This window comes from Pteronotus mesoamericanus, unplaced genomic scaffold (genome assembly GCF_021234165.1).
Source record: "Pteronotus mesoamericanus isolate MK-2021 breed Mesoamerican mustached bat unplaced genomic scaffold, CSHL_Meso_final contig_202, whole genome shotgun sequence".
Classification (NCBI taxonomy): domain Eukaryota; kingdom Metazoa; phylum Chordata; class Mammalia; order Chiroptera; family Mormoopidae; genus Pteronotus; species Pteronotus mesoamericanus.
In genome coordinates this window covers 5,667,533-5,678,020 of record NW_026555086.1, presented here as the reverse complement: position 1 = coordinate 5,678,020, position 10,488 = coordinate 5,667,533, and the positions used below count along the sequence as shown (strand labels likewise).

Genomic DNA, 10,488 nt, shown 5'->3' with positions numbered 1-10,488 from the left:
CCCCCGGGTAGCCCTGTAATTGCCCCGGGAGAAGGCAGGGGGGGAGGGGCCGCCGGAGCGCACGGAAGCCAGCCAGCCTCCCAAATAAAATTAAAAAAAAAAAAAAAATTTTTTTTCCCGAGTATTCAAATATTTCTCACTTACTTTCCAGAGTCTGTTATTGGTATAAAGGTTGAAGCTCAGGCAGCTTAAGTGTTATGTGGAATGACCTTTAGTTTTAATATTAATATACTATCGTCAAGTCTCTGCGAATCACGGAGGCAATTTCGGTATTCATAGAAAATGCCACCCGCCGAACCCGTGGCAACTTTTCTGCCCCCGCCTCGCCCTCTAGAAGGCTGCAAACGGGGGAAATTAATATGCGTCATCCTTCTCTCCCCTTTATTTACTTAGAGAGGGTGGCCAGGCAACTTTATCAAGAGTAACATTATCAAGAGCTTTGCTGCAAGCTGCTTCATCATATTCACCTCCGTGCTGGCTCGACACTTGTCAGTGTCAATCAAATCGCAATAATACGCAGATGATTTGCTCATTTGGTTTAATAAAATCTTTCTGCTTATTTGCGCTGCCTCCATTACACCGCATAATTGCCGTGCGGCGGCGGCGGCGGGCGGCCAGTTGCCTGGGGGATGAGGGGAGACGGTTGCTATATGAAGGGTTTGTTTCTTTGCCTCTGTCTCTCCCCAGTCACTCATATTCCTAAAATTAATATTGTATTTGAATCCAGCCCTGCTATTCTTATGCAGGCTAACATTGTTATTACTTATTATTTGGATGTGAAGTCATTTATTTTTAGTTTTATGTCCAAGCTGTCAGGCTAAATTTCATTGTGAACTGCCACAGACAATTTTTAACTGCCATTTAAAGCGAGATTCAAACTCTGAATTATGGAGTGAGCTTGTTCAAAGGGCCGGCCTGACAGGAAGCACAGCTGGAAGCCCCGATCTCCCTGCAAATCAAAGGGGCTCCCGGGGACGATTTTTGTGGGGAGGAGAGTGCACGGCCTCGGCACCTCAGGACGCCCCTGATGGTGGCCGGACCACAGGCGGGCGTGCAGACCCCTGGCACCGCACGCCAGCGCCTGCCGCCCTCGGGGTGGGGCCGCGCGGCGGGGCGAGGCCTGCGTACAGAGACGGCATCTGGGGAGCTTGGCGTTGGGCCGGGGTTGCGGGTTCACCCCTGCGGGACACAGGGCCTGTGGGTGTGGCTGGGAGAAGCCGCCGTACTGGGGCCGGTAATGTGGGAGGTGTTCACGGCTAGGCTTCGGTGTTGCCACACGGGATCCACGCTTTTTGGTGGAGCGCAGACAAGCGCGGGGCTGGTTCAGCTGTGGCTGAGCGAGAGCCTGGCCGGCGCAGCTGTGAGCCGGAGCCCGGCCTGTGCACGGGCTCGCGCCCGGGGCGCCCTCCCGCGGAGCAGCCCCCGCTGGCAGCCTCGCAGGTACCCACGGTGCCCCCACGGGCTTCTGTGTCTGCAGGGCCACCAGAAGGGGTCCCCCTCACGCTCCTCCTGCTGATGGAGAAAGGAAGGCACCGAGGCAGGAGGAGGCTGGGGTGTGGGAGGCTCGGGGTGCACCAGGTCCAGCCCAAGGCGGCGCGGGGTGGGATGCGGAGAAAAAGGGGCTTCGCCAAGAGAAGGCCCAGGAACAAGCTAGTGCTGCCGGGAGAGGCTCTGGGGCCACAGCCTTGTCGCCAGGGCGCCCTGGGCCCTGGCTGTCCTTGCCCTTCCAGAGGCACCGGCGTTTAGAGAGGGCTGGTGCAGACCAGCCCCGGGAGAGCCGGGGTCGTGACCCCCGTCAGTCGGTCGCCCTGGACAGTGTGCGGCCAAGAGCAGGACTCCAGCCGGCGCCTTCCCGGCCAGCCACCAGTGTCAGCGCCTGGGGACAGGCCAGGGGGGTGGGGCTCCGCCCACCCACACTGGGCCTGCTCCACGGGCCACGGACAGCCAGGCGCTACTGGGACCCCGTCCGTCCACGGGTTTCAGCTCGCACCACAGGGCAGCCAGAGGCGGGCGTTCATGTCCGCGCTCCTGCTCCTCCTCCTCCTCCTCCTCCTCCTCCTCCTCCGAGTTGCTCCCTTGGACCTCAAGGACTAAAGGGCTGTAATTCTGAATGCACACCCTTTGTCTTGGGTGCTCACTTGAGTCTAGGAACCCCAGCTCGCCGGCGGAGGGCAGAGCCGGCGTGGGTGCGGCCACGGCTGGCAGCGGTTGTCCCAGCAGGACAGGAGGGTGTCGGCCGCTTCTCTGTTCCCCGTCCCCTCCCCTCCTCTGCCACGGCCGCGAGGCCAGCCTTCTTTTTACCGGTCGCAGGTCCCTTGAGCTGGGGCAGGGAGGGGGAACCTCACGGCCCCTCCGTCCTGCCTGGGCACGTCCCAGGCGCCGGGCCTCTGCGGGTGAGTCACGGCGCCGGTGGGACGGGCAGGCAGGCGGCGCGATGAGCAGGGATGCGGTTTAAACCCTTCGGTGGTGCCTCGGAGGGTGACGCGCGGACAGGGCAACACACGCAGGGAGGCGGACGACCGCGGCCGGGGAGCCAGCCCCACAGAGCGTTCCTTCACTCAGCAGGTACTTAGGTGGCCTCTGTCACGCACCAGGCCCTGTTCGAGCTGCTGGGGATGCACATCCCTGCCCTCGTGGAGCAGACCGTGAAGGCAGGGGTGGGGCAGGGGGCAGGTGCTGCGCCCGACACAGAGGCAGAGCGCCCGGTCTGTGAGCTGGAGCCCCATAAGCGAGCGGAGAGTGGGAGGCCGGGAGGCCGGGGGTCGTGTGGGGTCCTGGCGGATGCGGCAGGGACTCTGGGTTTTGCTGAGAAGGGAAGCCATTGGGAGGTCTGAGCAGAGGTGGGACGCGGCCTGAGGTGGGCTTTCACAGGACGCCGGTGGCCGTGTTGGCAGGGCAGACAGGGAGGGGCCAACGAGGAGGTCCAGCGGCGGCCCCGGGGAGCCGGGAGGCTGGCCTCAGCCACTCGGAAGCGGGTTCGGTGGTGAGAAGCAGTTGGATTCAGAATACAGTGCAAGTCGTGGCGCCCCCGAGTTGCCGGGAGGGCAGAGCCGGGCGACTCCAGGGCTCTGGCCACCCAGGGACGGCAGGGGAGGCCCACGGGGGCAGACGAGTGTGGCGCAGCCGGCGGCTGTGGGGCCGGAGGCGACCCCGTCCGAGGGAAGGACGCGAGTCAACAGTGGGTGACGGAGCTCGGGGAGCGGGCAGGCTGGAGGCTCAGGTTGGGAGCCATCGTGCGTAGCTGGGCGAGGGCGCCCGGCGAGCGAGCGTGGACAGCACAGAGGGGGCCGTGGGCGGGGACCAGTGGAGGAGCCGGCGGGGTCGGAGCGGTTCCCCTTCTCAGATTTTACACGGTGTTTCTCTTCCTCTCTTCCTCCCTCCCTCCCCGGCTCTTTAAAATAAGTAAACTAATTAAAGCCTATATATGCCCCTGGTTGCCGCGTGGCCCTGTCTGAGTCCTTCACGGCCCACAGGCCGGCGCCGCCTTCCCTGCGGGGCCAGCTGCGCCTTCTCCTCGCCCCCGCCGCCCCTTTTCTCTGGTGCCCGGGTCTTTCTGTCATCTCCCCAGGGGACTTGGTCGTCTTTTGAGGCTGATCATTCGGCGCCGAAGCTGCCTCCCTTCAGCTCCCCCGGTTCCTGCGCGCGCGGCAAGTCCGGGGCAGAAAAGCCAAGCCCTGGGGCTTCCCGCGCTGCTCTCACATCCCTCCGTCCCCTCTGCTCCTGAAGCGCCCGGCGCTCGGAAACGGGTCCCCTCCAAACAGCCACCCGTCGCTGCTGTGTTGGGAGCGTCGTGCCCAGGGACCGTCCCTTTTCCATCTCCAAGCAGGTTCCGTGTCTAATGTCAGGGCGGTGAGAAAAGCGTAAACAATTTCACGATGCCTCGCCGTCCTTAAAATTCTGAAATTACTTTGGTCTTTGTTGGTCAGCAAATAAATTAATTTCCAGCTGAAGAAACATCATTTTTGATGCCTTTCCCTCCGGCCGGGCTGCCTCCCACGGCCCAATTACCGAGGCGCCTCTCGCGGGCGGGGAGCTGGGGGCCATGGGTCAGAGGCTGTTACCAGACCAAGGGGCATCGATTGATTCTGACACAGTCGATCATATTTTATTTGCCCAAATATTCTCTCTCAAATTGATTTTTCAGAAAGTTTTTAATACAGGATTAGTCACCTGGCTAATCCATTTATCTTCAGTTCCACCTGTGAAGTCAGGAAAAGTCTCTGGGGTGAACTGAAAGGGGAGGGTCATTCTCCGCACCTCGCTGTCCCCTCCCACCCTCTCGGCCCCTTCCCATCGTGCCCCCTGCACACGTGTGCACATGTCCGCAGGCCCCGCTCCCCGCCCTCCACGCGCCCCACCAGCGAGCGGCGAATGGGCAGTGAGATGGGAAACCTCACGTCTCCTCCCCCGGCCTCCGCGTCTCCTGGAGGATTGCACTGTGTCATCTCCAAAGTCCTTTCTGACTGCGGACTTCAGAGCCAGAGCTGAGAGCTGGAGGGGGCAAGAGGGCCGGCCCCCCACTTTCATAGGTGGGGAGGCGGGGGCCCCTCCGGTGAGGGCGGCCGCCGTCCCAGCTGGCCCGAGACTGGGGAGGGCTTCCTGGCCACCCCCGCAGCCCCCGCCCACCCCCTGGGGCTCTTTTCCTGTCTTCTCAGGAGCAGAAAGACTTTGTGGCCTTTGTTGGGGGCCACCTTGGCCTGGCTCCTCCCGAGGTCGCTGGAGCAGCGGGCTGGGTGGGGGGACCCGAGGGGTGACCCGCTGCCGAAGGAGGTGGCTGTGCGCCCTCGCGAAGGGCGTCACCACGGGGAAGGTGAGGCATGAACTCCGACCCGTGGAGGGGGGTGCTGCTGGAAGTGTGGGGGCATCTGGAAACGCGTGGGGCCCCGGGCGGGGTGGAGCCACAGTGCGAGGTCAGCCTGCCCCTGTCGTGTGCCTGCGTGTGGGAGGGAGCCCCCTGGGCCCACGGCCCCGCCCTGCAGGAGGCCCACGCTGCCAAGCTAGCGACCCGCAGACACAGCCCAGCCAGAGACGCGCCGGAGCCTGGATCTTGCAGAAACCGTTCACGGCCCTCTGCCCGTGGAGGTGGCACAGAACCCCAGGAATGAAGTTCCGCCAACAATGCATGAGCCGGGTTTGCAGTAAAGAAAGGCATTTATTAGAATCGGCCAGTTTGGAGGCGGTCCAGCCCGAGCTCTGAAAAACTCGCCTCTGTGGCCTGAAGGTTACAGAATCTATAGAGCAAAATCACAAGACATCATGGGGTGGGGGTCGTGCTGGGAGCTGATTGGTCAGAGGTGTGCAAAGGGTGAGAAATCATTTCTTTGGGGTTGAGGGGAAAGAACTATAAGGTCTTGGGGGTTGTGCTGGGAGCTAATGGGTCAGCGGTGCACAAAAGATAAATCATTTCTTTAGGGTTGAGGAGAAGGAACTATAAGGTCTTGGGGGTTGTGCTGGGAGCTAATGGGTCAGCGGTGCACAAAAGAAAATCATTTCTTTAGGGTTAAGGAGAATGAACTATAAGGTCTTGGGGGTGGGTGGTCAGCGGTGCACAAAAGAAAATCATTTCTTTAGGGTTAAGGAGAATGAACTATAAGGTCTTGGGGGTAGTGCTGGGAGCTAATGGGTCAGCGGTGCACAAAAGAAAATCATTTCTTTAGGGTTGAGGAGAAGGAACTATAAGGTCTTGGGGGTTGTGCTGGGAGCTAATTGGTCAGCGGTGCACAAAGGGTGAGATAAATCATTTCTTTAGAGTTGAGGAGAAAGTACTATAAGGTCTTGGGGGTTGTGCTGGGAGCTAATTGGTCAGCGGTGCACAAAAGAAAATCATTTCTTTAGGGTTAAGGATAATGAACTATAAGGTCTTGGGGGTAGTGCTGGGAGCTAATTGGTCAGAGGTGCACAAAAGATAAATCATTTCTTTAGGGTTAAGAAGAAAGAACTGGAGGTCTCAGGGGTCGTGCTGGGAGCTGATTGGTCAGAGGTGCACAAAAGGTAAGAAATCATTTCTTCAGGGCTTGAGGAGAAAGAATTCCGAGGTCAGCTTCTTCGTCCAGAACCGCTTGCAAGGCGCGGTGGTCAGGGTTGCCTGCCTTCGGCTCAGGAGCTGAAAGACAATTCAGGTTGAGATGTCAGCGTCAGCCTGCCTGTGGGTTAAACCCTGAGACCCTCAGAACGGCAGCTGTCTCCCGCGTCAGGGGTCAGAGATCATCCAGGTGTGAGAGGTCAGCCGGGGCAGGTGAGTGCAGCGGCTGGGAGCGAGCAGGAAGAGCGGCTGTTTCAGCGCCGTGGCCGCGGCAGTCCGGCCGGGATCGCCAGGGCAGGCGGCGGGCGAGGTCTTCAACGCCCGCTGTCCCTGCCTTTCCCTCCACTGTGGGCTGGGCTCGCTGGCCGTGTGGTTTGCAAAAGGGAGGGGATGGGCACAAGTCTTTGCTGTCATAGGAGACTCTTCACATTGTCCCCGTGGCTGTCAAACCAGATGCGGTGTCACCGAAGTGCTTATTGTTACACACTGTCCTGCGCGGAAACCCATCTTCCGTGTGGCCTTCTCGTGACACGCAGTTGACGTCTCAGGTGTGAGCGGAGCGGAGAGCAGGGACCCGCCCAGCGGGCGAGTCGCACCCTGGCCGTCGAGGCCTCCCAGAGGCTGTGCAGAGTCTTCCCCGGGTGTCACCGCACTCGCCACCACCGGCTCCGCCAGTCGTTGACAGAGGTCCTCTCTGGCATCAGGTGGAGGCAGCAGAATGGCAAGAAAAGGGATAAAACACACAGAAGGCCACAACTGATCAACAGACCCCTTGTCCTCGGGGTGCTGTCCTCTCGTTTCTGTGAGTCGTGCTGTGATCCCAACGATGGCACTCGGCCCAGGGGTTTGCAGGGAGCTCAGCAATAATAATAAAACGTGGTCCTTCTCCTGAGCCGACGCGAGCGGTCACAGATGCCCTCGGGAGCCTCTCAGCCAAAGCAAGGGGCCGGGACGGGGACTGTCTCCTAATCGAAAAGAGGCCTCTTTGCTGTCCTGGGTTTCTCGCCAGCCCAAAGGCACATGTCAGGTTAGGTAAGGGGCCATGGTGGCCCTGCACTGTCCTGTCCCGTGACAGAGCCCAGCAGGGCCCGTCCAAGCGCCTGTCGTGTTTCTGACCAGAGTGCAAGCTTTTTGAAGTCAAACGCTAGATACACCTACTCGTCTTCCCTCACAGGAAGAGGGCATGTTTTCCAGGTTTTCCTCCGTGCGTCTAGCTTCGTTTCCTCGGAGCCACCACCCAAGTCCAGAGAGGCTGCTCAGCTGGCCCGGATGCCCGTGGGTGCGCAGTCTCTGGCTGCTCGGCGGGGGTTGTGAACTGGGAGCTGGGCCTTGTGCTCCGGCCTGTGTGGTTTTGGAAGCCCCGCAAGGGGCAGGCGTGCGGCCCGGCCACAGTGCACAGCAGCTCGGGATCCAGTCCTGGGTCCTGCTTGGCTTGACTGGCACAGTCACGTCACCCCCGGCCCACTCGCCTCGCGCCCGTGGCTCAGAGGCTCCTGCCACCGCATGCAGCACGCTGCGAGCAAAGACAGGCCGCAGCGTCCATGGAGACGCCTGGCGGGGCCTCTTCCACCCGTGGGGAGGCCATGGCTGCGGAGAGCTTGGCCCTTTGCCCGGCCGTTTCCTGTTTTCTTGGCATCCCTGACGCTGAGAAGTGGTGGCCCACACCCCGCCCGCCCCTCACGGCCCCAGGCAGCTGATGTCGTGGTGGCGTGGCCTGGCCTGCTGGGATGGGGCGGCTCGGGGAGACAGGAGGAACTCAGTTGCACTGGAGGTGGGGTCCGGGGAGGAGTCCCCGAGTCTCTTGAACCTGAGACCTCTGCCAGAGGCCAGAACTCCAGGGTGAAGGCTCCTTAGGCCGATTTGTATCCCGTGACAGACAGCACTTGACTTGACTCAGTGGGGTGGTGGAGAGTGGACTGGGACGGGAGCTTCCGATTGGTCAGCCCTGGCTTTCGGGGACCCCGGGAGGCCTGCCGAGTGCAGTAAGCCAGACCTGGAGAAAGTTTACTCAGTGTGGAATCTGAAGCAGTCAAACGCGTGACTCACAGAAGCAGAGCGGCAGGCGGCTGCGGGCTGGAGGAGGGGCGGCGGGCGGTGCTGGCCGGAGGGCACAGAGTCCCGGCTCCGAGAGGGTCGCGTCCCGGGGGCCGTGCAGCCAGCCACACAGCACGTTTTTGAGTGTAAGTTTGTAAACTTAAACATTTGCTAAAAGGGTTGGTCTTACGTTAAGCGTTCTTACCGTACAAAAGACAGTGGGAGGAATCTTTCGGAGGTGACAGGTATGTTTATGGCATGGATTATGGTGATGGTTTCAGGGGTATATACTTATCTCCAAGTGCAGGTTGTATACGTTAACTAGGTACAGCTTTTTACCTGTCAGTCATGCCTCAGTAGCATTTTTTTTAAAGGAAACTATGTCACATAAAAAGAAATCATAGAACTATATTTGCTGCATATGTGTTCATGGAAATTTTACTGTTACATACCAATTCCTAGTCCCCAATATAATGAAATCCTACCATGAAAAAAGTAAATCTAGTTACTCACTATTATGTCTTGGCCAGCTCACCATTTTATCATTTTAAAATGCAATACATGTGTCGCAAAAATAATTGTTTTGGCAATTGCATTATTTTGGTATCGGCAGAGATTGGGCAGACTTCTTTACAACATTTAAGAACAAAATGATTAACCAGACCGCTTTTCTTGTACCAGCACTGAGAGCCCACAGTGTAACATACCTGCAGGCTGGGGAGGAACTGAAGCGGTGAGAGGGAAGCTGGGGGAGGGAGTTCCAGACAGAGGCAAGGGCAAGTGCAAAGGCCCTGAGGCAGGAGCGGGCCTGGAATGTTCCAGGAGCTGCTGAGTCCTTGGAGGCTAGAGCAGGGTGAGGAGGGGAGATGTGCCAGGGGATGAAGTCAGAGAGGGTGTGGGTGGCAGCCCCTGGGTTACCGGGCATCTTATTGGCCTTCAGTCTGCAGGAGGTGGGAAGCCATTGGCAGTGTCAAGCAGAGCGTGACACAGCCTGATTTGAGGCTTAATGTGCTCGCTATGTTAATAGCAGACTAAGGGGAGGCGAGGGAAGCCAGAGCCAAGCCAGAACCCGGCCAAGAGGCAGTGGGGTCACCCAGGTGAGAGGTCAGAGGTCGTGGCTGTGAACACCTTGGGATTATCTGCTCTGCAACACAATCCCTTGCTCTTCTTCCTCTCTGCATTTTACTGTCCTGTGATAATTCTCCTCATCTGTCGGGAAGCAATAGCGACACACCCTCTAATCAGCCCATTTCCTGTTGAAAACTGGCTAAGAGTTAGTGACCTTGGCAGAGGGCACCACCCTCCCCCTGGCCTCGGCACCCCTGTGTGAGTTAAGGCGGGAAGACCCCAGGAAACGCAGCCTCAGCGGGGGGCGATGGGGGTGGCGGCTGGTCCGCGTTGGGGCCCGGCTCCCAAACCCCCTTGGAAGCTGGAGCCCCCGCGGAGCCCGGCGGGCCTGCGTCCGCGTTCCGGCAGGAGCTGGCCGGGGCCTGACCGTGCAGCCAGGGCCCCGCCGCCTGGTGCGGTGCATGCAGTGACTCTCGGTCCCGGGAGGCTGGCCGCATGGCCCTTGGGGACAGGCTAACTCTGGAGGGACCTGGCTCACCAGGAGTGGGTGGCTCCCCAGGGACACCGCCACCCCTGCATTTCTACCCAGACACAAGCTGGTCAGAGACCCCAGTTGGTCAGCCTCGTCCCTCATCACGGGGGCATTCTGGGGGCCTGATAACTGGCCTGTCACTCTGAGCCCTCACCTCTCCAATCGCTCCCTGTCCCTCCTCCCCCCAGACCGCCCCCTGGGGGGATAGAACCGGCACCCTGCCGGGGCCGGGGGCCGGAAACACCACCCCTGGGGAGCCTGGCGCGTGAGACGGGTCGAAAGGTCGTTAGTCCCTTCTGTTTTAGGAAGCGAAGATTCCAAGTCCTGCCTTTGATGGAGGTGGGAGGGGTGTGGCCGTGGAGGGTGAAGCTGGGTGCAAGGGAGTCGCCTATGAGACTCAGTGTTCAGGGTGTGTGGCCTGACCTTTCATAGGCAGTGCCCAGGGACCAGAGTGGGGGCTGTAAATCACCTTGTCTAAGGGAAACATGAAATTCTTCTAGGTATGAATGTTTCAGGAATGCAAATGCAGGTCACGATTTGTTTTAAGAGCATGGCCTTGTTTAAAATGTCCATATACTGCCTAGGCTGGTGTGGCTCAGTGGACTGAGCTGACAACCAAAGGGTCACGGGTTCAGTTCCCAGTCAGGGCACATGCCTGGGGTGCAGGTCAGGTCCCCAGTTGGGGGCATGAGAGGCAACCGAATCTCTTGCACATACATGTTTCTCTCCCTCTCTCTTCCTCCCTTCCCGTCTCTCTAAAAGTAAATAAAAATGTCCATATACTCTCTAAGAAACTGTTCAAATAATCTTTTTGCTGTATGCATTCTTCCCT

General features: G+C 59.3%; 1 protein-coding gene across 1 annotated transcript in view; it reads right to left on the bottom strand.

Annotated features, from left to right (window-relative positions):
• Positions 1 to 5,546: 5,546 nt before the first annotated feature.
• The window catches only part of RBL2 (RB transcriptional corepressor like 2), a 58,887-nt gene continuing 53,945 nt past the window's right edge, over positions 5,547 to 10,488 (bottom strand). Inside the window, exon 23 of the mRNA XM_054570337.1 lies at positions 5,547 to 6,103. The gene's annotated coding sequence lies outside the window, so the exon portion shown is untranslated. The remainder of the gene's footprint in view (positions 6,104 to 10,488) is intronic.